Genomic DNA, 26,548 nt, shown 5'->3' with positions numbered 1-26,548 from the left:
AAGGTTCTATTAATTCAAATTCGAGCAACATTTGAACAGCCAGCAGAGATTGGTGCTTTGAACCCGACTGCAGCCGAAGGAAAGGACCTGGCCCGAACGGCTTCACATCTGCGCAGCAAGGAAGGTGAGCAGACACCACAATTGATGGAAAGATCTGCGGTAACCGCAGGGTGGAGTTTTCCGTCCAGAAGCTGCTGTCCAGTGGGTAAGAGACTATATCTGATCCTTAGTCCCAGCATTTGGCATATGGAAACAAGGAGAAGCGCAAAACTCGAACCTGCGTGCCCTGCCACTGACAGAAATCTGACATTATGCCCATTTTATGTGTCTGCACTGAGTAGTCACAGGGCGGCCTTGGAGATGATTCCACATAGGTCTTTCTTGAGGTAGGTTTTTCGATAGTCAGCACTCTAGGAAATGTGAAGGCTGTTAGTTGCATGGACCGCTGGGGCATACCACAGCCGTCCGCTTGTCCACTGGGTGTGATACAGGGGCGAGGCCTCACCCCTTGGACCACTGGGTGTGATACAGACAGTATACATGGCTCCTGGGTGTGATATAGGGCCAACTCCTCAATTTAGTTTTTATTCTAAAATGTTTTTGTCAGTGTTATCGTTTTCTTAACACTGTTGGTATCTGAAAGAAGTGAGAGGTATTGATCGCTTGGACCGCTGGACATGGTACAGATGGTGCACATGACACCTGGCTGTGATATAGGGTTTCATTCAGACATTAGGGAACATTTGGACCTTGGAGATTAGGTGAAGCTTGTGCTTGGCCAAGAAGGGCCTATGGTTTCAAGTTGTTCCTCTTTTCCGCGTAAATGATTATGTTTGTCCGAGAACTTATATTGACAGACTATGGCTCTAACTTAATCCCTTGTCCCTCGCAGAACCTCCCCTTGTCAACGGGTAGTATGCGCTAAGGTCAGTTTGATCTCTCTTCTTCTTCACTGTGGTTATTAATTGATGCATTCTTGATGCTGTGGTATTGGCAAATTGTTGCTACTGCATGCTTGTCTTGAGTGTTATATTTAATGTGCATATGAAGGCGTTACTATTTTTCACAGTTGTTATTCCATATCTGTAATTTTTCTGCTGAATTCACATGTTTTGAACTAACAACAGGACTTTCTTTCAGGCTTTGACCCTATGCATTTTTGTTTGTGTTTGGGAAATATTTATTCTGATGCATATGTATATAGACTTGAGCTCATAGAAGTAGTTGTAATCAGTAATCCCCAGGTATTTTTTTCACCCATGATCAGAATAGAATCCAAGATTATTTTAATCCTGAGAATCTAGAGTGTATCGGTCCCTTAAAAACTCCTCAACCATCATGGTGCCTCCACTAAAGCACATGCAAACTAAGTTCCCCACACAGGTTAAATAACTTAGCAAGCATGCACACACTAAGGAGAGAGGGGGTAGGTATAGGGCACCACTCAGAGAAGAGTCCAAGGCAGAACAAGAGGGGAGGCTTCTTTATGGGGCCTGAACTTCACCAGATCGTCAGCGTAGGAGAGGGGCCAACCAGGTGATGAAGGGTCAAGGTAGCCTGGTAGAGGCTCAATTAGATACAGGAAAAGCAACATGGCACTCTTGCTTTTGCAAGAGGAGAGCAACAACGAAGATGTCAGCTACTCCTCCCTGAAAACGCGAGATAGCCAAACTAACCACAATGGAGATAGTTACCCGAGAGGAAGACGAGATCTTCACACAACCATTTTGCCACCTGCTAGCCCACTGAACTGAAAGGGAGGGTGTTAGACCTTGCATCCTTGGTGTGGTTCCACCTGACTTCTTGCCTTTACTTCCTGTATTTTTTGCTGGATTTTTTTGTTGCTCGTTTAGGTACCCTGGGCTCTTTGCCACTGCTGATCAGTGCCAAATTACAAGTGCTCCCTGTGTAAATTGTAATTCTGATTGGTTGTCCCTGATTAGCATATTTGATTTACTGTAACTACCTAGTAAAGTGCACTGTGTGTGCCCAAAGCCTGTAAATCAAATTCTAATAGTTGGCCTGCTACACTGATTATGCCACCCACACAAGTAGCCTTTCAAATGTGTCTCAGACCTGCCACTGCAGTGTCTGCACACGCAGTTTTTAACTGCCATGTCAACCTGGCAAGTGCACCCACTTGCCAGGCCCTAACCTTCCCTTTTCTTACATGTAAGGCACGCCTAGAGTACCCCCATGGGCAGGTTGCAGTGTATGTGAGAGGTAGGACACGTACTGGTGTGTTTTATATGTCCTGATAGTGAAATACTCTGTATTTCTTTTTCAGTATTGCAAAGACTAGCTCTCCCATAGGCTATATTTTGGAGCTGCCTTGAAATATTTTACACACGTAACCTTCAATTCAGAGCAGTTAGAGATTTGGAGTTTGGCTCTCTGGACTCAAAATTTAATAACACATCTTTTAGTACAGATGATTTTTCAGTTGTGTGTTTGAAAATGCCACTTTTAGAAAGTGGGCATTTTCTTGTCTAACCATCATGTGCCCCTGCCTGTGGAATCAACGTCTGGGTTTAGATGTACAGGGGTTGGTTTTAGACTTGGCATCTTCTGGCGTGTTTTCCCTGTCTTTTTAGTTTCTCTGACTCTGTGCACCCTCTCACTGCCATTCAGTTTTATAGTGCAAGGGCTCCTGTTGTAAATTGTATTATGGATTGGTGTTTCCATGATTTGTGTTGGACCCGGTCCTTTGGGCAGGTTCTCCCCGTGACTTTTTGCTTTTTCCTAGCCTGTTTTTGGAACCTGGGTTGGTGATTTTAGGCCTCTGCGCACTTTTTCACTGTGGTACAGTGTAAAGTGCGTGTGCTTTCTGTGTATGGATGGTGAGTGACCTGCCCTCCCATAGGAATGAATGGGGAATATGTATGCCCATGGTAGATTCTTGATGCATGGGGAGTGCAGGGTCGAGTTTGATATGTATAAACTCGTGAGAATGAATGCTGCAGAATGGTGTATGCGGCATGGCTGTATCTAGTCCAGAAGCGCCACTTTTAGAAGTTGGCATAATTGTGTAGTGAGTCTGCTAGCACGTGATTGGCTGATGGGCCTGGCCCAGGCATGCCTGGGCCTGTTGGTAGATGGACTGTCTGGTTTGAGTAGGACAGGGTCTGCAGGGTCTGCAAGGCCCCGGAGGAGGGGGTCTGAGTCAGCCGTAGATGAAAGGCCCCTCTGCTGTCAGGGATGGGAGGAAAGAGCGTCTGGTGGTGCCGGGCTGTGCCTGCCGCCCACCCTGCTGGCTCTCCATCCTGGCGGCCCACTGTCACCTCTGGCCCTGAAGCTGTCAGGGAGACGTAAACCAGAAACATTCCAGTACTCAGGGCCCCTTGCACGAAAGCTTCAAAGTACTTCAAAGGCATTTCTGTGTATAAGAAGGGACGGTGTCTCCTTCCAAAGGGTTCTTGTCTTTGCTCTTGTGGCTGACTGGGATCTACCAGGGTTGGGCGCTGCCCAGCCCCTGGACACCTGGATTCCTGGACTCCTGGGGGACCCTTCTGCCTGCCTGGGCTGAAGGGGGGACTTGGCTTTGCCCCTGGGGAAGTTCTGGGACCATGGCAGCATGGAGAAGCTGCCCTTTTCCTGTGGAGAGCGCTGGAGTTGGTTTCTAGCGCCTAGAGGCGCTGGGCTTTGCCTTGAGCGCCTGGGAGCGCTCTGCCTGCTGTCTAACGCTTTGGAGCGCTTCATTTCCCCCAAGCGCATGAGAGCGCTGTCGCTGGACTTTCTAGTGCTTAGGAGCGCTTTTGGTGCTCGCTTATAGCGCTGGAGGCGCTGAGGATTCCTGGCCGTATTTACTTAATCAATTACGAGTGCCCACCTCGATCTGCCGCGGTGAAAACAAACCACGAAGGGGCCGCGACCGGATTGGACGAGACCCGAGGAGGGGCGCGCTCTGGTTGGCCGGTGGATAGTCGCGTCATCGGCGAGGCCGCGCTGCCATTGGTTGGCGGCCTCGCGTCATGAGGGGCTCGTCGCAGGAGCCGCGACGCGATTGGCTGGGCCGCCCCTGAGGCCGTGGAAGAATGGGGAAGACGAGAAAGGTGGCGGCCGGTTAACAGGGCTCCCGTGTGCCGAGGGAGCCCTGCAGCGAGAGGAGAGCGGCCGCGAGCGGCTGAGCGGCCCGGCGGGGCTCCGTGGTGGAAGAGGAGCCCCGCGCTGGCCAGACGAAGAGAGCCGCCGCCCGGAGGAGCCGCCCCTGAGGCCCGGTGAGTTGAAGGGCTTGGGGGCTCCGTGTGGACCGGGTGAGACGGGGGCTCCGTGATGCTGCTGCTCCGTGAGGGAGCAGATGGGTTCTCGTGGTGCCGGTAGAGGCACCAAGGAAGGGCGGCCCCGAATGGCAGTGGGTCGCCCCACCGTGAGCAAAGAGCCCGCGAGGGGCTCTTGAGGGCCCGCATTGCTTCGTGTTGGTGCCGGGTTAGAGGCACTGCTTCAGGGCGGCCCCGGATGGCAGCGGGCCGCCCCAACGGTGTGTAGAGCCCGTTTGGCTCCAGAGAGGGCCATATTCGAGAGGGGGGGGCTTCGGGGCATATTGTCGGTGCTCGTCCCCTCCTGCCCCCGAGTGTGAGGGCTAGAGTCCGGTGAGGCTCCTGGGGGCATCATTGTTTTAAGAGCCTGTGTGGCTCCAACGGTTGGCATGGTGCTTTAGAGCCTTTGTGGCTCCAACGTCTGGGGCATGTGTGATATGCCCAGAGCCTGTGTGGCTCCAGCAGTGGCGCAGTTGGCGCCTAAGGGCCAGTGAGGGTCCTGGCGCAAGTTTGTTGTTCTCCAGGTGCCCAGCACTTTGTGGGCACCTGCCACGTTTAGGCTTTTTATACTTTGAGACTGGCGCTGCATGGCAGCGCACCCTGACACTGAGACTCAGGGCGTCGGAGCCCCAACAAGGCCAGTTGGCCTAGGGACTGCCACAGGTAGTGGCTCATGTGATAGTATTTGCCTAATGTGAGTTTTGCGCATTGTGATGTGGTGCTAGGAAATGTAATGCATTTAGTATGATTACGCACCTTGATCTTACACCTCTGAATGTCTTTAGACATCATGTGATTCTTGCGCTATTGCTTTACTCTTGACCCCTCTGAATGTGTAGGTTTATGCATCATGTGTCTTACTTTTCCTGCGCTGCACCTCTGAATGTTTAGTCATCATGTGTCTTCTTGCGCTGCACCCCTGAATGTATTTTATTGCATCATGTGCTTTATTCTTAACACCTCTGAATGCTTTAGGCATCCTGTGTTTCTCTTTATTACTCCTCTGAATGTAGGTTATGGCATCATGGGTAATGTGTTCTTTTCTTAGACCCCTAAATGCTGTGTGATACTTAGGGGGTTGTTCTTTTAGTACAGGTGGTCCTAGTGAGGTCCTGGTCCCTTGCGTGACAGTCTCCTAAGGGGTTTAGGGTTGCGTAGGAGGTACTTACCTGTTCCCAGTAGTTACTGGATGTGATCTATAACTGTTACTTTGTGGTACAGTGATTTTATACACTTTTATTCTAAGTTCTATAAGTACTATTTCTATTTCTAGAAGTGCTGATTATGACAGTGGCCTATGTGGCCCTGTCCTGTGTAAATAATCCCTTGTGAATATTGCCGTGCCAGTTGGCACAATGTACATGTGTGATTTCTATCTGATATGTTTTGACAATACAAAAGTTATTTTAATATAACCTTGTGTGGAGTCTCTTTTGTGGTGTGCCTAGTATGTTGTTGCTGTCGTGCGCTGACGCAAATGCTTTACACATCGCCTCTGAGTTTAGCCTAGACTGCCCGCGCCATGCTACCTAGAGGGCGAGCAGGGGTTATCTTGGCGTGTGACTTCCTTGCCCTGACTGGAATGGTGGTTTCTGCCTGGCTTTGGCATAAGCCTTAGCCTACCAGAAATAGCCGGTTTCCAACAATTTGCATATTTGATTTACTGGTAAGTCCCTAGTAAAGTGCACTGAGAGTGCCAGGACCTGTAAATCAAATGCTACTAGTGGGCTTACAGCACTGATTGTGCCACCCACAGAAGTAGTCCTGTAAAAGGTAACTCAGACCTGCCACTGCAGGGTCTGCTTGCAGGTTGTAACTGCCATGTCAACCTGGCAAGTGCACCCACTTGCCAGGCCCTAACCTTCCCTTTTCTTACATGTAAGGCACGCCTAGAGTACCCCCTTGGGCAGGTTGCAGTGTATGTGAGAGGTAGGACACGTACTGGTGTGTTTTATATGTCCTGATAGTGAAATACTCTGTATTTCTTTTTCAGTATTGCAAAGACTAGCTCTCCCATAGGCTATATTTTGGAGCTGCCTTGAAATATTTTACACACGTAACCTTCAATTCAGAGCAGTTAGAGATTTGGAGTTTGGCTCTCTGGACTCAAAATTTAATAACACATCTTTTAGTACAGATGATTTTTCAGTTGTGTGTTTGAAAATGCCACTTTTAGAAAGTGGGCATTTTCTTGTCTAACCGTCATGTGCCCCTGCCTGTGGAATCAACGTCTGGGTTTAGATTTACAGGGGTTGGTTTTAGACTTGGCATCTTCTGGCGTGTTTTCCCTGTCTTTTTAGTTTCTCTGACTCTGTGCACTTTCTCACTGCCATTCAGTTTTATAGTGCAAGGGCTCCTGTTGTAAATTGTATTATGGATTGGTGTTTCCATGATTTGCATATTTGATTTACTGGTAAATCCCTAGTAAAGTGCACTGAGAGTGCCAGGACCTGTAAATCAAATGCTACTAGTGGGCTTACAGCACTGATTATGCCGCCCACAGAAGTAGTCCTGTAAAGGTAACTCAGACCTGCCACTGCAGGGTCTGCTTGCAGGTTGTAACTGCCATGTCGACCTGGCAAGTGCACCCACTTGCCAGGTTCTGACCTTCCCTTTTCTTATATATAAGTCACCCCTAAGGTAGGCCCAAGGCACCCCTGTGGGCAGGGCGCTGTGTATGTGAAAGGTAGGACATGTACTGGTGGGTGCGGCAGTCCTGGTAGTGAATTACAGTGTATTTCGTTTTTCACCACTGCAAGGCTACCTGTTCCCATAGTATAGAATAGGGAGTTTGCTTGTGACATCTTATAAACATAACTACACCTGGGAACAAAGTCCGTAAATAAAGTTTAGTATGTCTGAACACAGAATGTTAAAATGCATCTTTTAGTGAGGGTGATTTTTACATTCAGTGTTTGAAAATACCACTTTTAGATGTAGGTATTTTCTTTCTTATCCATCCAGTGTGCCTCTGCTAGGATGTGTATTGACTGTCTGGCTTAAGAGTGACAGGGGCTGGGGATGTATAGGAGAGACAGGGAATGGGCAAATCTAGATAGGATTGGAACCCATATGTCTGTCCCAGTGGACAGCTATTTCATACCCACAGTGACGGTTGAGGAAAACTATAAAATATACACAGCTATATAACCGACAGTCTGGACCAGGCAATCCCAATAAAGAAGTTAAAAAATAGGAATAAAATCATGGCTTCCTGGTATAATGAAGATCTGAAACAGTTGCGCATGCTCCGCAAGAAGGCGGAAAGGAAGTGGAGAAAGGGCTATATCGAGGAAGATAAAAAAGATCTGAGATTAGTACAACTGTAATATAAAGAGCTTATTCTTAAGGCTAAGGCAGACTTCTACACCACCTCTATTATACAAGCGCCGAATGGGTCGAAAGTTCTCTTTAAAATCGTTAAGGATCTTTCCTCCCCTACTTGTCTGAATAATAAGGTAGCAGCATCACAAAAAATATGTGATGAAATTGCTTTTTATTTTCAGGACAAGATTGCCAAAATTGTTGGTACTCTCCATCTCAATAATAATGATGGTCAAGACAATTTAGAACAACTGATGGATGAAGATCCTTCTCAGTCAGCGATCTTGGATAACTTTCTGACCCTCACTGACACTGCTTTTAATGGTCTGGCGCACAGTGTGACATCGGGCTCTCCTCTTGACCCTCTCCCTCATAAAATCTGGAAGTCATTTGGTCGAGAAACCTTCCCCTGGTTGAGGCAGATCTGTAACCAATCTCTAGAAGAAGGTATTGTCCCGGAATGCTGGAAAGAGGCGGTGGTGACTCCATTGATTAAAAAGCCCTCCCTGGACCCGTCAATTCCGGCAAGCTTCAGGCTGATCTCTCTCCAGCCATATCCGGTTAAAATCCTGGAAAAAGCAGTCAGTAGGACAATATCGTGCTTTCTTGAGGATAACCACCTGCTTGATAGAGACCTATTTGGGTTTCGCCCAGGCCATGGGACTGAGACGGCTCTTGTCACCATGTTGGATAATCTGCGCATGCGAGCAGACAGCGGGAATGCTACTGTTCTGGTGCTTCTCGATATTTCGGCGGTATTCGACACGGTAAACCATTCTATCTTAGTGGAGAGACATAAGAAGTTATGAGTGAGGGGACGGGCACTGCAATGGCTTCAGTCCTATCTTGAAGGAAGACAGCAGGTAGTGACCCTAGCTCCATTTTCCTCTAGTAAATCTCCAGTAGTACATGGGGTGCCACAGGGCTCTGCGATTAGTCCTATTCTTTATAACGCATATCTGCAGCCCCTGCTCCCCATTATCAAGTCCTTTGGAGTTAGCCTAGTTAATTATGCCGACGACACACAGCTGGCTTTTTCCCTTGAAGGTGAACATGCAATCTCCCTGGACATATTCCAGCAGTGTATGCGTCGGACGGCTGACTGGCTCAGAAGAAATTCCCTACAATTTAACAGCGGGAAGACTGAGGTGGTGTACTGCTCCTCTGCCAGGATGCCCAAACCCCTAACATTTGAGCTCAAACTTACTCCTGAGGAGGAGCCACTAGTGCCGGTCAGTAAGGTACGCAATCTGGGGGTTATGATTGATGACAACCTTCAGATGGAGTCACAGGCAAACAAGACCTCCTTTGTATGCTTCTCCCTAATGCGTATTTCACGAAAAATACTCCCGCTACTACCAAAAGAGTCACGCTCGTTGGTGGTAAGAAGCACAGTGATAAGCAGACTGGACTACTGCAATTCTCTGTATTTGGGGGCTCCACAATATATTACTCAGGGATTGCAGAGAGTCCAGTCTGCAGCTGCAAAACTAGCACTTAATAGGTTGCGGCGCTCATCTACCACCTTGGCTTTGAGAGATCTACACTGGCTGCCTATTAAGGAAAGGGTCCACTTCAAGTCTCTCTGCCTGGTATTCAGAGCAGTGCATGAGCTGGGTCCAGTCCCATTGCAGGAAAAGTTTACGTGGCACCAGCCTAAGAGACAGCTTCGCTCCTCTAGTGCTAGTCTACTGATGTTCTCTAGGTTCAAACGTTCCAGGTCGGGAGGGAGGGCATTTAATGTGGTTGGTGCCCGCCTTTAGGACAAATTACCTCTGAAACTCAGACAAACTGACTCCCTGATAGAGTTTCGTAGGAGTCTAAAAACCTGGCACTTTCCTAAGGTTTAACCTCTAGTCTCCTATTTGTCCGGCTTGACTTACTCCACTCTGGCCAATTCTCCCTAGTCTGAAGCACCAGGATACCCGTAGGGTGACAGCATGCGCTATATAAGTATTAAAATCAAATCAATCAATCAATCATGTCATTTGTATAGCGCACTACTCACCCGTAGGGTCTCAAGGCGCTGGGAGGGGGGGGGTGCCGTTACTGCTCGAACAGCCAGGTCTTGAGCTTCTTCCTGAAGGAGAGGTGGTCTTGGGTCAGGCGCAGGTCGGACGGGAGTGAGTTCCAGGTCTTTGCAGCCAGGTGGGAGAAGGACCTTCCTCCTGTTGTCGCTCTTCGGATGCGGGGGACGGCGGCGAGGGCGTGGCTGGTTGATCTGAGGGGGCGCGTGGGAGCGTAGAAGTTGATCCTGTTGTTGAGGTAGCTCGGGCCTTGGTCGTGTAGGGCTTTGTGCGCGTGGGTGAGGAGGCGGAAGGTGATCCTCTTGTTGACCGGGAGCCAGTGCAGGTCTCTCAGGTGTCCGGAGATGTGGCTGTTTCGTGGGATGTCGAGGATGAGTCTGGCTGAGGCGTTCTGGATCCGCTGGAGTCTCTTCTGGAGCTTTGCGGTGGTTCCGGCGTAGAGGGCGTTGCCGTAGTCCAGTCGGCTAGTGACGAGGGCCTGGGTGACAGTCTTCCTGGTCTCGGTGGGGATCCACCGGAAGATCTTCCGTAGCATGCGTAGGATGTTGAAGCATGACGAGGAGACGGCGTTGACTTGTCTGGTCATGGAGAGGGAGGAGTCCAGGATGAAGCCCAGGTTGCGTGCGTGGTCCGTCGGTGTGGGTGCGGTGCCCAGGGCGGGGGGCCACCAGGAGTCGTCCCAGGCGGAGGGCGAGGAGCCCAGGATGAGGACCTCCGTCTTGTCTGCGTTCAGTTTCAGGCGGCTGGTCGTCATCCATTCGGCAACCTCTCTCATCCCTTCGTGCAGGTTGGCTCTGGCGGCGTCGGGGTCGTTGGTCAGGGAGAGGATCAGCTGGGTGTCGTCGGCGTAGGAGATGATGTTCAGGTTGTGTTGGCGTGCGATGGTCGCGAGGGGGCTCATGTAGACGTTGAAGAGGGTTGGGCTCAGCGAGGATCCCTGGGGTACGCCGCAGATGACTTCGGTGGCCTCTGACTTGTACGGTGGTAGACGGACTCTCTGTGTTCTTCCGTCGAGGAAGGAGGTGATCCATTCCAGTGCCTTGTCCTGGATTCCGATGTTGCCGAGGCGCTGTACTAGGGTGCGGTGGCAGACTGTGTCGAAAGCCGCGGAGAGGTCCAGGAGGATGAGGGCCGCTGTTTCCCCGTTGTCCATCAGAGTCCGAAGGTCATCGGTGGCGGCGATGAGGGCGGTCTCGGTGCTGTGGTTCGCTCGGAAGCCAGACTGTGAGGGGTCGAGGGATCCATTCGTCTCGAGGAAGGCGGCCAGTTGTTTGTTGACGGTCTTCTCGATGACTTTGGCCGGGAACGGGAGGAGCGAGATGGGACGGTAGTTCTTGAGGTCGGTGGGGTCTGCTGTGGGTTTCTTGATTCAAATCAATGTGCAGTGGCTCTAGAGAGTCTGGATGAGTCAGGGCTGGGCTGCATTTAGACTAGAGGGAGGAGATTTCCTTTCAGCTGAATGGGCCTGCTCTGCCTTCCACAATGCTGTCTCCACCTCCTGCCAGGGAGGACAGGACTGGTTTGGACTAAGCACAGACACTCTCTGCCTGAGAGAACAAGGAATTTTAAGTATAAATATTGGGGCCCAGACCCCAGCACTTTAGAACTTGCTGGAATCAAGGAACTTGCCAAGAGGAAGAGCTGAAAGCGCTGCCAGGAGGAGTACTGTCCATTTGCTAAGTTGTTACTTTGTTGGGTTGGCCTGCAATTGCTGCTTCTAACTTCGGCAGTGAAAGGACTGGACTGAACTTTCTTTTACTTGTGCTGAGTATCTCCAAGTGCTTGAAGTAGAGCTTGCCTCCTGTTCTGAAGTCTCAGGGACTGCAAAGACTTCACAAACCTATGGGTTCTGCTTCTGGAACTGCTGTTTCAGTTGCCACAGAGAAAGAAAACACAACCGACTCCGTAACAACTTCTTTGCTGGCTTTGTCTCCTGCAGGCACCGCAGAAGGCACCGTTTCCATCTTGCACCGCAACCCTAGTCTCACTGACGATGACGACCTAGGCCTCTCAGCCGCTGTTTGCACTGTGACCTGAGGCACCACACTCCGCACCGCCTCCCTTCATATTGCCATCCTGTTCTCACTGACGCAGTCGAAGCTGCTGACTTCGACACCCATGACTGCATCGTGGTTGGGGGCACCGCTCGTAAGTTTCATTATGCACAACTTTCCTACACAGCAGTCTGGGCCGACCGACGCCAGCTACCGTTAATCGGGTCTGTCGCTTGCACTGCAACCTGCCAGCACTGCATCAAGCACCGCCTCACCATGCACTATGAACCTTGGTCTCACTGACGAATGTAGTACATCACAACGTGATCTATTACATCGCCTGCTTTTGCAACTCGGTTGTTACAATGACCGCATTGTTAGTACGCAATGCATTTACATCGCAAGTCATTACAATGACTTGCAGTAGGCGGGGCGCTGGACTTAAATAGTATTATTTAGTATTCCTACTCCAGTTTGCGCAACAGTAGGGAAGGTGTTGGAATTAATTTCCAATACCACAGCTCCCCTACAGCAAGTCGTTGTAATGACTTGTGATGTAATTGCATTGTGTGCTAACAACGCGGTCGTGGTAACGACCGTGTTGTAATAGTATTGACGGTGTACTGAACGCTGTTTCCCCTCACTGACACTGTCTGGCCACTGCCTACACTGCATCGAGAGGGCACCGCACCCTGAACCGCTTCCATTTTGCAGCACAACTGCGAAGGTTGCCACGATGGCTCGCACCAACGTGCCAGCTGCAACGAGAAAAGTACTGTAACCAAGTCTGTGCACGCTTCCGCTATTCTGTATCGACGCTGGAACTGTTAGACGCCGTTGTTTTCTGCATAAAGGAGGCCCGGACGGATCTACCGACTCGTACGAACTGTGTTTTTGAGGTATTTCTGCAATTTTAAGACTATCTTGCAAAGTATATATATTTTTAAAATACTGTATGTTGGATTTTTATAGTTTTTAGTCTTATTTTGGATATATAAAAATATTGGGTATTTTTCTAAACTGGTGTAGTGTCCTTTTGTGGTGTTTTCACTGTATTACTGTTTGTTATGTGCAAATGCTTTACACACTGCTTCTGAGAAAAGCCTGACTGCTTGTGCCAAGCTACCAAGGGGGTGAGCAGGGGTTATTTTAGGAGAGTAACTCCCTTACCCTGACGAGGGAGAGGGGTCACTACTTGGACAAAGGTGCAAACCCTTGCCAACTAGAGACCCCCATTTCTAACAGCTGGTTTGTCCATTCACTCTAGACCCTCACACAAAGGAAGCTGAGGTGTGCCCTGCATATGCTGACAAGCCATCCTGGGCTAGAGTGGTGGGAGGAGTTGTCACTAGCACATTACTACTGTGGCTGCCCTTCAAAATAACGACTCCACCCCCTGTAGTGTGGCTGGACTAGGGATGACAGAACTGGTTTTACTGAGCAAGAGAGACTTTCTAAACAAAGACTTCAAAGGGAAAAACGGGTATAAGTATTAGACCTAAAACCCCAGACTTTTAGTTTACTTCTAAGATTAGGAGTACCCTGTCAAGAAGAAGAACTGCAGAGCTGCCAGTAGGAGTACCGCCCTTTTGTTGTGTGTTCCTTTGTTGGGTTGGGCTGCAGTTGCTGGTTCTGTCTTTGGGCAGTGGAAAAGACTAAACTTTGCCTGGCTGTGGTATCCTGCTTAAGAAGATTCTCTAAAGGCTTGATGTAGAGATTGCCACCTGTTACGAATCTCAGGAACACAAATACTTCACCTGCAGTTCCTTGAACTCCACTGCTGGCAGTGGCGTAACGAAGATTGAGGGGGCCCCCCTGCAAGTTACTTGGAGGGGACCCCTCCGGACTCTACCAGGAGCTCTCCGGCCGGGGTGAAGTGCTGTGGAGGCCTGGAGCTTGGGGGTGCCCCTGCACTGTGGGGCCTGTGGTACGCCCCTGCATTCCACCTTGCCAATAAGGGTACCTTGGGTCTACCTTAGGGCTCACTTACATGTAAGAAAAAGGAATGTTAGGGCCTGGCAAGTGAGTGCACTTACCAGGTTGATATGGCAGTTAAAAACTGCACGTGCAGACACTGCAGTGGTAGATCTGAGACAAATGTTAAGGTCTACTGGTGTGGGGGATATAATTGGTGCTGCAGGCCCACTCATAGCATTTGATTTACAGGCCCTGAGCACATACAGTGCACTATGGACTTACCAGTAAATCATACATGCCAATCATGGATAACGGATGTATGACGTTACAACGCATACTTTTACCATGCATACCTTTACAACGCGGTATTTACAACGAATACCGTTACAACGCATAGCGCTTAGAGGTGCTGGATAGTGGTAAGTATAATTTTCTATTCCAACTCCAGTCCCCGTGGACACTAGGGAAGGTGTTGGATAGAAAATTAAACTTATTACTTACCCTAGAGCGCCCCCCAGCGCAATGCGTTGTAATGGTATGCGTGGTAATGCCTGCGTTGTAATGGTAGTGCGTTGTAAAAAATTTGTTGTAAACGTTACATACCATGGATAACCAATCAGAATTACAGTTTACACAGGGAGCACTTGCACTTTGGCACTGATCAGCAGTGTTAAAGAGTCCAGAGTACCTAAACCAGCAAACCCGAAATCCAGTGCACAGTCAAAAATACAGGAGGTAGAGGCAAAAAGTCAGGGGAAATCAGGTCAAGGATTCCAGGTCTAACAGCCAATTGAAAAAAATATTGACCCAACTAAAACACTTTGGATGTATAGGCATGATCTTGCATCTTCCTTACATCTCAGTAGACAAATATTGCCCCTTTGTGACACGTACTCTCAGATTAACTCAAAAAGAAAGATGCTGTGAATAAACTGCATGTATCTGTTACAACAGGTAGCGCAAGGATTCAATTTTCCTAAACTGTCTTCTCCCCTGATTCCAACATGCATCAATGGCGAAGGCAGTAACATTCATGGTCACAACCAGCAAGAGCATGAGTGGTCTTTGATCAGGTGTATACAACATAGGTCCAGGAGGTCTCATCTATGCAGATTTCTTTTTCGGGCAAATAAGTTTCACTGAATTAGATCATGCAAATCCATGAGAATTATTAGGAATGGATCTGTCCCTCTATGACCTAACTAGATACCCATGTCCTAGGCTGTACTTGCATCACTCATCTCAGGTTGCATATGTCTCAATGGCACAAGGCAAATTCTTCAGTGCCCACAGGCAAAAAGTGTACATTAATATTCACTCACATGAACTAGCATTAACTGTCCCATTCACTAATGGTATTTAATGGCCCACTCAATAACCCAATTTAATGTCCTAGCACAGTAACTAAAATGAATACCTCACCTTTTAAAGGCCTCACGATGTAACTAGCGTTATAGGCCCACGGTGTAAGTAGCTGTAATGGTCTCACAGAGTAAGTAGCATTAATAACCTCACTCAGTGAAGAGAATTAAAGCCCACATCAATGCCCCCACACAGTAAATATTTTTGATGGCTCCCCATATTAACATGAACTGTTGATCTCACATTGTAATGAGCACACCCTTCAGAGATTTCTCGGCTCCACGAAATGCGCTCGCACAGCAAGCAGCGTTCACACGTCTCAGATCTTTTTATGACCCCATCACAGAATTCAGTATTGAAAGGCCATGTGGGCCCTGGGTGCCACAAGATGCTGCGGGGGCTCACTGCATGCGAACGGTGGTCTTGTCATGAGAAGTTGTGTGGCTGCACCGCATACGGTTGTTCTGTGCTAGGTGATGCTCTATAACTATATTAATCTATCTCCCTGACTGTTTTCCTATATCCTCGTTTCCACCCTCTCAACAATGTAAGTTTCACATTTCCTTTTCCAATTTTATGTACAGTGCTTGGATGCCCCGAGGGCTAGGTCGGCGCTATATAACTACTACAAATAAATAAATACATATATCACTGGCAAACTAGAAGGTCCTGTTGTTTAAGTCGATTGCTTCAATGGCATCACAGCTGTAGCAAGGATTCATTCAAGCTATGTGAATCATTTTTAGAAAACAAACAACTGCAGGTGTTACTTTTCTTGCAATGGTGACGAGGAAACGTCTTCTCGAGTTGCCATGCATGCAGCCACAGGCATATGTAGTGCAGCCTGTAGATGCGTATTGTGGATACCGAGGCACGTAAGGTGGTAGGAAGGCTTAGTGAGTTGAACACTCGTTGATGACATATGAGGGGGTCCGCAAGTCAAGAGTTTGAATCCCTGCCAGCCGATGTGGTCGGCTGTCATTCCGAGGTCGGCGAGTTGGGTGTGATTAAATGTGGCACTGGCGAGACGAGTTCCCTACAGTGTTTAAACGCAGCAGTAGTGAGGTGTGGGGAACAACCTACAACGAGTAATATTACCTGTTGCAACACGCAAATGCATTTGGTGCAGTGCCATCTCGTAGAGCCCCCAAATGCAGGAAGGACGTTTGTGTGTGTGACTTGTACCCCAATCGAGGGAGTGCACCTGCTTCACGTGATCCAGTTGCGCATCTGTCAAACTTCTTCAAGGGATCCAGTGATCCCACTGTGGCGCACCTGCTTCAAGTGATCCAGGGACAGTTACATAATGTACTGGCAAAGCATGTTTCACCCACACTAGTTCCCAACTGTAACGGGTGCAGAAGGAACACCACTTTCGGCTGTAATATGAACTGGGAGACAGGATACACTAGCCTTAAAAAACACGTGTGGGGCAGGAACGCCCGTACCTCAGCTTCTAGGTGCATTGTAGGCCCTTGTGCACTGATTCCAATGTCCAAAGGCACTGCACACTTGCATGTACCTGCCCAAACTCCTCGAGTCCAGTCCTCCCCACACCCAATGACCCTGAAAGCAGGCAGCATCTCCATGTCAGTAGTCAGCCTGCATCCTGCCACGGCGGGCGCTTAGTGCATCTCAGGGTGGAATGAAAATTTAAAGGGCCCTCCCTGCAATATACAGGGAGAGCCACGGGCCCGCTCTGGACTGAGTTCTGTGGGGGGCACCCTGCAGCTTGGGGCCCCCCTGCAACTCGGGATCCCCGCACTGCGGGGGATGCGGGGTCCTGTGTTACGCCCCTGACTGCTGGGAGTTCTGACCTGCCTTGTGGTGCCAAATCCAGTTCTGGACCCTTGGAGGTTGTTCCTGCTGCACAGAACTACAAAGAAGTAAGGAAACCTGCACAATTGACGCTTCGCTCTCCTTGCGGCCATATTTTTCGACGCAGCACCACCTTGCAGGTGAAAATCCTGACACATAGACTCATGCAGCTGAATAAACTGATGCAGCGCCTGTCAGCGGCCCGAAGAACCGCTGCAGCTGAGTCCAATGCACCGCTCCTTGAAGTCTAAAACCCCACACAAACTCTGAAGAAGGTCCTGCAGTGCGGCTACAAGAATAAACGTATCATGAGACCGCAGCTGAAGAAATCGAGGCAGCGCCTGTTGTCTGCCACGAATCGACCTCCAGTGCATCCCGGATTTCCAGGCATCATGCCTGTGCGCCAAGTTTTTCTGACGCAGCACCCGCAGACCTGAACTGTCTTGGAATCAACGCATCACTTCCCAATACAGTCCAGATTTGCTGCATCAATTCTCCTGCCTGCAGCGTACCTGTTGTGTCACCTTAGTACTGACGCATCGCTGTGTTTTCTGACGCTTCCCTCCTCTGCGGTGGGTTTACTTGTAGATTTTAACGCATTTGAGGTACTATGTGTAAAAATCACGCATTCATAGTTTTCTATGGACAGAATTGCTTGAAACCTTTTAAAAGTCATATTTTTAGTTGTGTATGTTGGGTTCTTGATGTTTTGGTCTTGTTTTGTTTAGATAAAGATACTTTATTGTTCTAAACTGGTGTGGTGTCCATTTGTAGTGTTTTCAGCGTGTTACTGTGCGTGTTATATGCAAATGCTTTACACATTGCTTCTGAAATAAGCCTGTCTGCTTGTGCCAAGCTACCAAGATGGTGAGCATGGATTATCTAGGTGTGTATCTCCCTTATCCTGACTAGAAGGGAGGGGCCCTACTTGAACAGGGTGCATACCACCGCTAACTGGAGACCCCCATTTGTAACAGAGGGCCAGTATGATAGGTCTTGAATCAGAGGACATGGCCGTTGCAGGAGGCCTTCACTAACACTGATGGGGAGGTGGAAGCTTCCCCTACAAGCAGGATTGCCTACGAAGATGGAAGCACTACGTTAGAGAGAAACCAGCGGCGCTTCCCCAATCAAAAATCCTGCCCGCTACCTCAGGAGGGCATGTCAGAGACCATCTGTGTGCCATGGGCCCAGATGGACAAAGAAGGGCTCAGAACTAAACTGCCGCCATTGATAGATCAGCCGGGGAAATGGATCTCATGTTTTGAGAAGAATACCTCTGTAATAAACCCAGCGATAGGTGTTGTCAAAAGTCTGCTAAGCAGTCTCATCGGAGAGCAGACTAACATGGTGTTTGCCTTGGCCCGCATCGCAGCAGTCACGCTGACAAACACAGAGCATGCTGGGCCCGCATTCAATTCGTACAGGTATCCAATATGGACGGCTCTGAGAGAAATATTCCCTGACTCCCCAAATGTCAGAGGATTGATGGCATAAAGTATGAAGCCTGGTAGAACATAAATGATGTTCTAGACAGAATTCGGGAACGATGGGGACAAGCGACAGGACAGCCGTAGACTAATACGGGTCCACAAGTTGCATTCTTCTATAACATCCTCAAAAAGGGTCTGCCCACCGAATTGCAAAGTGGATTGGACAGGGTAGTAGGGTTAGACACCATACCCTGGTGGGAGATACAGATCCACATTTTACATTATTACAGAAAGAAACAGGAAAAGGACAGGGAAAAACAGGATCAAGCCCAGAGAGACACCGCCAAGTTGGTCCAGCACAAATTGAAAAAGACCACCCCTGAAGGGGCCGCGTTGGCCGCAAACATACAGATGGCACCAGTCTTGAAGGGGACTCCACTGCAGAACCCCAAAGGGTTTCCACGCAGTTATAACGGCAGATGTCAGGGAGGATGACAGCAGCCGAACCTCAGACAATATTATTTTTGCCACCAACTGGACCACATGGCCGACCGATGCTGCTTAAAAGCATATCACGACCAGAGATCGATAAATCTGGGCCAGTCCCCGCAAAATATCCATCCTCAAAACCAAGCCCAAGTTAACACGAATGCATCTTTCACATAGCCACTGGGAGGTCATACAGCCACTGCGCCACAGCAGCAGGGATCAGGTGGTTGGTCAAATACTTGGTAACAGCAGCAACGGACAGTGACCCCGTCCCAACAAGGACCACAGCAGGGAGGGGTAACGGTCCAGTGCAAGGCTCCCCATCCAGTGCATAAAAGCAGGTGCCCCCCTGTCCCATTGAGACGGGTAACAAAAACCAGATCAAATGGACCACACTCTCAGTCATCCTGCCTGGGACCAAAATTCCTTCATGTCATGACTCATGTGGTGCCAACCACAACAGCGCCCCAAATCCAGCAGCCTCCAGACCAATGGAGGCCCCTTTTTCAGTTCCAAAACGAAGCAATGTACCAGTGTCAGGAGCCAGGTTTCCCACATACTTGAGATGACAAAGACCCCACAATGTCCATAGCACATGCAAAAACTCCAACTGATCGCAAAGCATAGCATAGCACCGAGTCAATAAGGAAGTTCACCAGAATAAACACTCATCCCAGTCCATTACCCGTATCGGGCATATTTCAACTGATTCTGGCCTCACACTGGACTCTCCTTTCAGCAACATTCTGCCTCCTCCTGTCCCTCAAAGTCCAAAACAAATGAAAGTAGCGTGTCACTGGCTATATGTCCCTGGCCACAGCAGGCCCAAATATCTTGGAATTAGATGTAGTTGGGGGAAGAGCGGGTGCCGGAAGAAGAGAGTCCCAAAAAATCCATTGCAGCTCTCTATGCTCACCACTGTATCCAGCATATTGATCAGCTGACGCACACAAGCCCAACTTCGTACACCACCACATCAGAAACACATGGGGCCAGGAAACAGGTCTCTGACCCCCTCTGGTACACAACAATAGAAACAAGCAAATCACATGAAAACCTAGGGAAATGCCTAAAAGACCAGTAAAAAGAAGCCCAAAGCTAGCCCAAAAAGAACCCTCCAGAAAAAAGGTGTAGTCGAGAAAACTGGCGCCGTTATGTAGGGTCCCACTGCATGCTGCATTCTGGAACTGGACGGGTATATACGTGACCCCAAAGCATGTTGCAGTGGCCAACAACACCTAATTACGACACGCCCCTCTCCTTACACATGGCCCTGAACACATGCAGGTCATAATGCATCCCCCCACACACACTAGGGAAGGTAGGATAGTGGAAGTCTAGCAACACCCCTAAAATAACCGAGATCATTCACGCGCTGATCAAGACCACCCCTTAACGAATATCCTTTAATGTCATGGTGGCGGGGAGAACCAGTGAACTGAAAAAAAGAATTAAGGCTATCCATGAATAAACACCCATTGTTTTAGAACCCAGACAAAATAGACAGCCCGATTGGGGCTACCTTCCGGCGTCCCACTAAAAAGCACATGACCCCCGTGGATGCCCAGACATCAGCCAGGTCATGTTACGTCTGTTCACTGATAAGGCATGCAGTAGGTGCAGACAGGGTTTACTTGTCTCAAGAGATAGAGCCTCTAAAAGAGAAATGCCTTCTGTTTTGTACCTATGTAGGATTGGGTTCAAGATACAACCTAACAGAGTAGAATCCCATAGAGTTATAGTGAATGTGACCCAGTAGAAGGCCCATCCCACAGCACTGTACCTTTTCATCGATCGTAGAAACATTCAAACAGAGATAGATAGGAAGCGCAGGAGGGGCACCATGGGGGAGGATACTGTTTGGCCCCTTGACTTTCCAGAAAAGAGATTCTTGAAAGTTGCCTCACTGATGCACAAAATGTCCATTTCTCCTTTTTTCTGTGGTCAAAGGGTGTCCCTTAGCGTGTGTGGGACAGCCTTCTTTAATAACGAATGGACTCCAGACATGGAGTTCCAGTGTAGGACCATCCACCTCAATGATACGAAGGGAAAAGAGTATTGTAGGGGAGGGTTAAACACCAGCATAGATAACTCATGTCAGGAAATATTGGAGACTGAGAAAGATAGCTACACACAGTTGGAAGGTATGGGGCAACCCCTAATTGTACAGAAACGTACACTGTATTCCTTGTGTTTCAGAGGAAAAGGAGCTATTCCACGCGTCACAAATGAGAACTGTGGCACAATACGACACATATCAGACATACAATGGGGCACTCCACGCTGATGGATACCTTCTGACCGTCCAGTGTATTTGCCTGCACCCAGCTTATCCCCATATAGTGGGTCAATGCCCCCTGTTCACCATACACACCCCAACCCTGGTCATTCCTGGAGAAGATCTGTCAGAGTTATATAAACATCTGCTACAGAAGAAGATAACTCTGTTGCATCAGGCTCAGGAGGAAAAGTACTGCTGAGTATTTTGCCTGGGCTCAGCTCAAGGACATTCTTTTTTTTTTTTTAAACAATTTTTATTGTTGTGAAAAATAAACAATGGGCATTTTCAAGGCTTTCGTTGTACATATCAGTAAAACAGGATTAGAAAGGCGAAGCATAGCGGGCACACCATATTATGTCAAGGAGACAACAGCTCAAGGACATTCTTGAAGAATTCAGACTGTTTTCTGGAACACAAGTAAATGCTGGAGGGTCCATATCCTTCTTCACCATGCAGACGAAAGCAAACGACTGTTGGTCGCAAATAACCTGATGGGAAATGTTGAAAGTGATGAACAGTACTGAGCTCAGCCTTAATGCAATAAAGGAAGAATCAAGAGCAATCTGCCTCATGGTGATATAGCATCGATGTAGCATCGATATATGTTGGATTTGATGACCGCAATGGAGAGAGGGGTATGTGCCGAGATTGACGTGTCCTGTTGCACGTTTATCTCAGGAAATAACATGGACAACAGGAACTTGACTATTGCCATCCAAGCACTGCATAATTTACCAAGAGGCATGTGTGAGGAGGGAGGTGCCTCTGAGCAGGAAAGGTATGCCAATTAGTTTTCCTGGCTCCCCTGGTACTTTTCTGGTCTGTGTACCTCATTGTTGCCCTTTCTCATCTTCACATTGTTTTCATATGGTTTCATACAAGTGGAGGTTTCCTGCTGTAAAAAAGAAGTCCTTAAATTGGGTAGAATGCAAGTAACTAGGGAAGTAATAACAGTTCAAACTAAAGCAGGACAAGCCCCATGTAATATGACTGTCATGAAGTATGGGGTAAATTATGTAGTTGAAAATTCAACTAGAGGGGGAATGTTGATATTGAAAAAGTCTATGTCGATGTACGCAATGATATGTGTGCAAAAAAACGAAATCGAATCACTGTTGTAGAAATCACCCGTTATGACCTCTCCATTGACCCAGAGTCAGAAATATGTGGTCAGGCAATACTGCGACCCAGGCCTGAGGCAACTGATCAACAGATCACAGGTGCGGTGACACGTAACCAGCAGAACAAATGTGTGAATGGGAAAAACCCAGATTAATCTCATAGATAGGCATTGACACCACAGTGGTACAGGGAGATTGGTCCCAATAAAGCGCACGTGGCTGGAGGAGCACGCTTTCCCAAAACACCATAAAGTGAGTGCCACATGAAGTTAGGAACATTCAGCCAATCAGCACACATGGCGCATGCAGTGACCACACGCTCCCCATGCCCTTATTGTGTCCATCCAAGGGCATGGGGAGCGTGTGCAACTGCATTTGTTATCAGGTGGGAGTAATATATGACTCCATGACTAGGCCCACATACCTCTTCCTAAAAAGGATCTACGAATTGATGTAAGATGCTCCAAGAAATGTATGTAATGGCTGTGAGGAAGAACAGGATATTACCCCGCCAATGCCCTCCTTTCAATCCCCTAACATAGTGGGGATACCTTTTTCCAGCCAGAGCGCAGCTTGAGAAGGGTTACATTTATTCAGACCTTCTCACCCACAGGAGCGGGAACGCCCCCTTCTAGACGACCACCAATCCCAAGGGGCCTCATGGACTCAAGAGGCGCGAGCTCCGGTTGAAAAGGGGAAAGACGCTGGCAAGAAGGAGTCCTGGACGAGAACGCCTGAGGAGGGAGTGAAGACCGCCGTGGAGAATGCCGCAGGACGCCGGAACCGGGAAGAGAAGCAGACGAGGATACCCCACCAGATGAGGAGAGAAGCAGCGCTGATCGTGAAAAGTGGTCCGAAGAGAGGTGGACAACCCCGGAGGACTCTTCTATGCCGCTGCAGCTCCGTAGAGCTGGGGCCACAGAGGTACGTGGGACTGGGCAGGGGCTAGTACAGGGAAGGGAGGCAGGAGTCGAGTCTACAGGACTCCAGGGGCACGGATAGCCTAAATGGGCACGTTTTTATCTCCCGACACCTCATAAGCCCCATCAATTCCCCCCCCCCCACCTTGGCACTCTCCCGCATGCCGAAAACGAATTGCCTTGAGCACGTCTGTAATTAAACCCACACGGTTGTGCCTCACTTGTGTGTGTGTGTTCATGAAGACTTTGGAAACCTCTTGAGTTAAGGAGGAGACATAGTGTAAACTGACCAGAAGGAAAGGTCAGTCTTGTTATGTTACAACAACATAATTCTGCCCTTTATTTCTTTTACTGTTCCTGTTTGACACACGTTCGCTTTTCCTTTTTGTTTTCCCTTCACTTCCCTCTCGATACCCCTCACATTACGGTGGTGGAACGTGAGACACCTCACGTTATAGGTCATTTCCAGAATAAATACATTGTCCGCCTTCTTTCTTTTCTTTCGTTTTACTGCATACTCCACGGATTGTGCCACATCGTCACCCTACAAGGAGAGAAAGAACCACCAGCAAACACCTGAGAAGCAGAAGACGCCCATACCCTCACCATACCGAACTTGTTTTGGACTTTTGTTTTCCTTTTGTTATTTTCCAATAAATGACGCCACCATTCAGCCTCACATAAGACCTCCTTGCTTTATTTTCCACCCTTCCCTCCCACAATGGCACACAAATCGATTGTACTGTGAGACAGTCCTCAGACTCGACTCTGTAACTGTTCTTCCAGCCGAAGTGTTGGATTAAACCAACTGTTCCTGTTTTGCCAAATGCCACTTGTGTTTGTTTTTTCAAGGTAAATTCACATTCGAGCAGCAATGTGCAAAGCTTACCTGTAAGTGACACCTGTGCTGAATGCAAGATTTGTAGTAGGTAATCATACTTACATTTTATATGCCAGAAAATAAATGTAGGGGCTGATTTTTTTTAGTCTAACTGTCGCTGCCATGTTAGCTAAAAAATATGCATTAATACTGAAAGGCCTGTTTTTCACATTGAATGTTTGTTTACACACAATGTTTTTCTTTGTTTCAGTTGTATTTTTCCAGAAACCTTCTGTTAGCTAGTAAATGGACACTTGTTTTATTTTAGACAACTGATAGTGAGTTCTCACCCAGAGGAGAAGAGGCAACCGGAAGGATGATTCATGGGAAGAACTGTCTGGACCACAAAATATCAACAATGTAACCCTTCAAGGTCTAATATTTAAAAGTCTATTGTGACTGAGGAGTTTGCCTATTCCCAGGAGTTTACTCAAATTCTATTGGAGAATGAAGAAGATGGAAGGAATAATGTTGCAATATAGAATATTTTGTGTTTATATTAATGCATGTTTCTATAGTAGCAGCTAGATTATAAGATTCTGTCCCTGACTCTTTGATTGGAGACTCACTTTTGAGTTCATGATGCCTTTCTTCATAAGAGGTTGCCTCACTTACTTTTGCTGAATTGCCTTCTGATAACTTGAGCTGAGAATATTTTCAAGTTTATTATGGAAAGGCTTCATGCTTGTCCATTGATTCTCTCATAGGAGTTCTTCATTGGGATTCTGAACCAACAGCTTTTCTTTTTCTTTCATTATTCCAACTAAATTTAGAATATGGAATTTTACTTTATGGTAAATGCTTTGTGTATTATTACTATAACAAGTGTGCTTCGTTTGATTTTTTTTTTGTTTTCCTTTTCTCCATAAAGGCCAAAGGGGCATTATTGCAGTATCAGATCACTTCAAAATGGTTACCTTCCAGTAACTGACTACTGCGCATATGCTGTAAACAAGTACTAATGTGATGAAACGTTTCCCAGACACTATTAATGTCCTGAGTTAATGGACTTAGACTAGCCTTTGTCATTGGCAAAAAATGTTCTTTCCTGATTAAACGCCGGACTATTGCCAAATCCTGCATTTGACTGTTTATTGCCTCCAATTATGGCTCAAAAAGACCCTATTTTTGGAACTCAACAATCGAGCACATTAGGAAAGGCTAAGTTGCTAAGCTGGAATATAGTGGGGCTAAAAAAACAATTGAGGAATGGTGAATGGGGAGAATTAGTGGACACAGTTGACTTCTGTATGATGCAGAAACCTTGGGCCACCTAATCTATTCTAGACAAGGCTACACCAATTTTTAGATATTGGCCACAGAATATAATTCAGGTAGAACTTCTCATAGCCTTTGCATTTGGGTAAAAGCAGCCCTAAGTTGCTCTATAAAACAAATTCAAACAAACTCTGTAGATATCCTAGAGTTAAAACTATCCATGCATGACAAAATATCCCTTTTGCTATTAAATGAATAAACTAGACACTACACTAGGTCAGTTCAATGCTTTCCTAAGTGTGATGGGAAGGATCATACCTTAATAATCGAGGTGACTTTAATATTCCCTTTGAACCTTCAGGGTTGATAAGGGAGATAGCAGGAGATGAAGACGGCCAATGGGGTATCTCAGAGCTTGTGTCCTCCAACTTGTACCTAGTCACCATAGCAGCCTCGCAGTTAAACAATATGTAAAACATAGAGAGGCAACAGAATAGAGTTATAGAGCATCAATGCACATGTAGTAAAGAAAAGTCCGGGTTTCTTCTTCGTTTTTTAATGCACTTCTTTTAATCTTTTCTTGTAGTCAAAGCGATGGTACAAGCCCAACAGCACAAACAGCCAACGCGTTTCGCCCCACAAGGGGCTTCCTCAGGGCTGTAAACACAATGTATTGATTGGTCATTCATGTAAGAATTACATTTGTTAGTACATGACACAATACAATTGCTATTTTCAGACTTCTCGTGATCTTAAACACCTTCATAGACCATTAGATTCCAAGCATGTCAATGTGGTTATCATGAAACAGAGATCCAGATGAAGAAAGAAAACCCATAGACATCCCAATCTTAACTCCAAAGAAAGAACATGAAAAAGACAGAAACGAAAGCCACCGAAATTGTGCGTTCTGGTCAAAACCACAAACACGTAAAACCCAGTCTTGGAGTCTATTTTGTGCCAAATTCATATCTTAAAAAACGACAGTAAAATATACTGCAATGAAATGAGAGATTACTCCACAGGCAGCCAATAATAATGACTTCAGCCAGAAAAGAAACCACACTTCAAACCCAAAGCGTGTGACTTTTAAACATAATTAGCGTATATATAAAAGTCGGTCCTTACCAGACTTAATAAAATTCAAATTCAGAGGACGGAATAATTCTAGTCTCCGTCACGACCTATTTATTAGTTCTGCAACAAGATAACATATCAATGTAATAAGAACTCAAGAAATGTGCCACAAGCCACTGGTTAAAAATAATATCGTTAAAAGACAAACGTGTTCAGCAAATTAACACTATCTCTTAATAGATACCTCCGCAATTCGCACCCTGTAGTTTAGTGCTTCACTAGTAGTATGATGGTTCTCGTTTGTCGTGTAGCGCTTCCACTTATCCGATATACTACAACAAAGTGGGAAAGGAAAAACGGGAAAACTATGAGCACCCTACTGTCTCCCACATTATTGTCAAAGTAGAAGACCTGTAGTCTTAAAACAAAAT

At 47.4% G+C, this 26,548-nt stretch overlaps 1 long non-coding RNA gene across 1 annotated transcript; it reads left to right on the top strand.

Annotated features, from left to right (window-relative positions):
* The first annotated feature begins 17 nt into the window (after window positions 1-17).
* LOC144827783 (uncharacterized) lies at window positions 18-24,764 on the top strand. The gene is made up of 3 exons (XR_013610368.1): window positions 18-124; window positions 893-926; window positions 24,034-24,764. It is a non-coding gene; the product is annotated as an uncharacterized LOC144827783 (long non-coding RNA).
* The last annotated feature ends 1,784 nt before the right edge of the window (window positions 24,765-26,548 follow it).

The sequence above is a fragment of the Lissotriton helveticus genome, chromosome 4_1 (genome assembly GCF_964261635.1).
Source record: "Lissotriton helveticus chromosome 4_1, aLisHel1.1, whole genome shotgun sequence".
NCBI classification, from domain to species: domain Eukaryota; kingdom Metazoa; phylum Chordata; class Amphibia; order Caudata; family Salamandridae; genus Lissotriton; species Lissotriton helveticus.
This window is presented reverse-complemented; position numbering and strand designations above follow the sequence as displayed.